Below are 3,181 nucleotides of genomic sequence, written 5' to 3' on the forward strand. Positions count from 1 at the left end.
TACAGGAAACATCAACCAGGGTACCTACTGGTGGGGATTAATGTCCCTTTATATGAGTGTGCATTTTATTTATCTTATAATTATACATTTGTCCTTCATACTCTTGGTTGCAGTTATTGTTATGACGCCCCATATATATAACTGTGATAAAATACACAGAGAGCAGCTGCCCCTTCTGTTCGGATACATTTGTGAGCTATCTGAAAAATGATTATGCGGGACTTTACCAGTAGGGCCTTTCTCTGTGTTCCACAAGACTGCTTCTTACTTGTGCAGGTACCTCATGGCTTACTTCAGGGTCATGAAGCTCTGATGGCTTTGTTCCATTTCCATCTCTTACTGGGTGTCTCCACTTTTGACAATGATGTCACTCTGCTTCATCTTCTTCTCTGTGTTTGAAGAACTAACCCTGAGTGCTCTTTCATTTAAGTTGTTTTTACTATTTTACTATGTTAATTTGGAAATGCCTTGGTTATTGCAAGGTCTCAAACTTAATTAAAATACTTGAAAAAATAATAAGCCTAAAAAATAATAGTAATTATTATTGTCTCAAATATTTTAAAAATTAAAAAAATAGTTATATAATTATTATTGTGTATCTCTTTGTTGTAGGAACCAAAGTTCTACATTGCTCTTTCTTCTGTCTTCTTAGAGAGGTTATAAATTTTATCTGAACCGTAAATATGCTTAAATTCAAGCTGTAAATTTAAATTCACATTGTTAGTTTACAATATTTGTGTATCTCTCAATCTTTAATACATCAAGCTGGTAGATTAACACATTACTACATGCTGACAATTGCCAAAAAATCCCTCTTATTTCCTGGTATTATTTATGTATATCAACTGCAACAATTTTTAAGCATTGTCATAGTTCTTATAAGTACTTAGAACCAAAATTGACTTCAGAATTATTTTGGAATAGCAGGTAGCTGTTGTAAAATTTCTAGGCAAATAATAGACTTAAATACTCTTGTGTGACAAGACCAAAAGTGGTTTTCTTTTTCTTCTAAATTCTGATAAATTTGTTCCCCTTCATAATTTTTCTTAATAGAAACACTATAATGTCATTACACATGTCTAAACATTTTCAGAGAAATCTTTAGAATATTCCTGAAGAAGCACTGGTAACAGACAGCAATGCACAGAAAGAAGAGGGGCCTAGTTTTATTCAACAGAATTTGCATAAGTAAAGTTGATAGATCAGCCAGGGAGCAAATGCATTTTAATAGGAATGGAGACTTACTTTCTTTCAGAGTTCTTAATACATAAGGCTGTTACCTGTAGACCCAAAATAAAATAGAAAATTATGCCCTGTGAATGTCCAACCTAATTAAACATGTCTAGAAAAATAACTTTTCTGTCACATCCCATTATATGGTCGCCTAGTCAGTCAGACAGTAAGAACAGAATAAAATGCTCACATGATTTGGAATTTTATATCAAAGATCTCTTTTTCTCCCATACACAAAACGAAAATGTAAGATGAATAAGTAAAAAAAAAGACAGTGAACCTCCGAGCGTATTTATCATAGTAATATTTATCAGTTATACATTCTTAGATTTTAATATTTGCTTTGTTATGTATTCAATGAAGTAGGAGTGCTTCAAATTATTCTATCAGAGCTCTGTTACATTTCAATTTGTTCATTTTCTAGTATAAGCACATTGATGATCTATTTTGCATAGGGATCTGAATTATTTAGATAACACCAATGACTTTCATTTTCCTTTAAACTTGGGAAAACACTTTCTTCTGTGTTATGGAGAGGAGAAATATCAGTGAAATATTGGTTAAACTTTCCATGCTACCCAAAAGCACCTAATTTTTTCCAGGAAAAAGACAGTTTTGTAAATATTTTACAGCCCTAAATATTTTAAAGTCATATGAAATAATTATTTATTTCTGCTAAGTCTTAATGTTTCATTTTTATGCAATGTAGCTTGAGAAATGCATAAAGCAGTTTCCAGGGATTTTGACTGCCTCTAGAAATACCAGGTATAGAACAATTTTCTGCATATTACAGTCATCATGTAGTGAGTATTTTCTTCTTGTTTCAATGTATATAAATAATGCAAAAGCGTCCCAAAGGGGATGTCTTTAGCATTCCTTATTTGGTTGGCATATATGTCAATGGTTTTTTGTACTTTCTGTATGGCATAGTGCTCTTTAGTTAATACACACAGTGGCCATTCAAGTCTATCTCCATTAATATCACTTAAATATTTGCTTATGAAAACTCAGGAATGGAGAATTTAAGATTTCCCATACACAATCAACAACTATAAAATTCAACTTCTTCAAGTTCTCTTTCCTTTACTTGGTTATCTCCATTTCCCTCCTCTAATTCTATTTTTTATAGCTATTTTTCTTTTGAGCTTCTGCTTGAAGACAGAATATCTCTTCCTCTTATTTTTCTCATACCTTACCTCTCAGTCTGGATTCTTTCCTCAGTCTCACAACTACTTCTGTAGAAATAGGACAAAAGAATGGGCATCAAAATGGCGTTTCAGAAACTGTACATGTCATAAATTTCGACATGCTATTGGCCTCTAGAATGAAACATAATCCTACTTAAGAGTTGGTGAAAGAAAAACAGAATTCTTTTACTTCAATGCAAAATTTGACTATAATAAAAATTAATATAATCGGGACTCGGAGTTTGGCCTAGTGATAGAGTGCTTGCCTAGCATGCACAAAGACCCACAGTCAATTCTTCAGTACCATATACGTAGAAAAATGCCAGAAATGGTGCTGAGGCTCAAGTGGTAGAGCTCTAGCCTTGAGAAAGTCCAAGGACCATGCTCAGGCCCTGAGTTCAAACCCAGGACTGACACAAAAGATTAACTTAATCCAGTAAGTAATATTTGATCAGTCTAAAATTTTTCATGACCCAGGATTAAATAAAATTTTCAGTTCCATGAAGACACTTGAGCTACAACAAATGGAAAACATAGAGCATGAGATACATTACTACAAAAGTTAATTTATATGTATGTGTAATCCTGACAATAATGTGAGTGCTAGTGTACATAAGGAGTGTGCACAAAATACATCATGAGTTAAGGAGAAACTGAAGGCAGTCTTGTCTTCTTCGGCCTGTGAATTATGCTTGCCATTTTGGCACAGTTAAGGTTATTGTCCTCATCTAGAAGGGAATAATTAACTGACAATGAAGCTG

The 3,181-nt window shown here is 33.2% G+C and overlaps 1 long non-coding RNA gene across 1 annotated transcript; it reads right to left on the minus strand.

The window, feature by feature from the left end:
• Window positions 1-233: 233 nt before the first annotated feature.
• LOC150063488 (uncharacterized) lies at window positions 234-2,470 on the minus strand. Its single transcript, XR_016535434.1, has 3 exons — window positions 2,430-2,470; window positions 1,246-1,280; window positions 234-389 (listed from the first exon to the last, which is right to left on the minus strand). It is a non-coding gene; the product is annotated as an uncharacterized LOC150063488 (long non-coding RNA).
• Window positions 2,471-3,181: the final 711 nt, after the last annotated feature.

The sequence above is a fragment of the Megascapheus bottae genome, chromosome 5 (genome assembly GCF_031878675.1).
Source record: "Megascapheus bottae isolate mThoBot1 chromosome 5, mThoBot2.hap1, whole genome shotgun sequence".
NCBI lineage: Eukaryota > Metazoa > Chordata > Mammalia > Rodentia > Geomyidae > Megascapheus > Megascapheus bottae.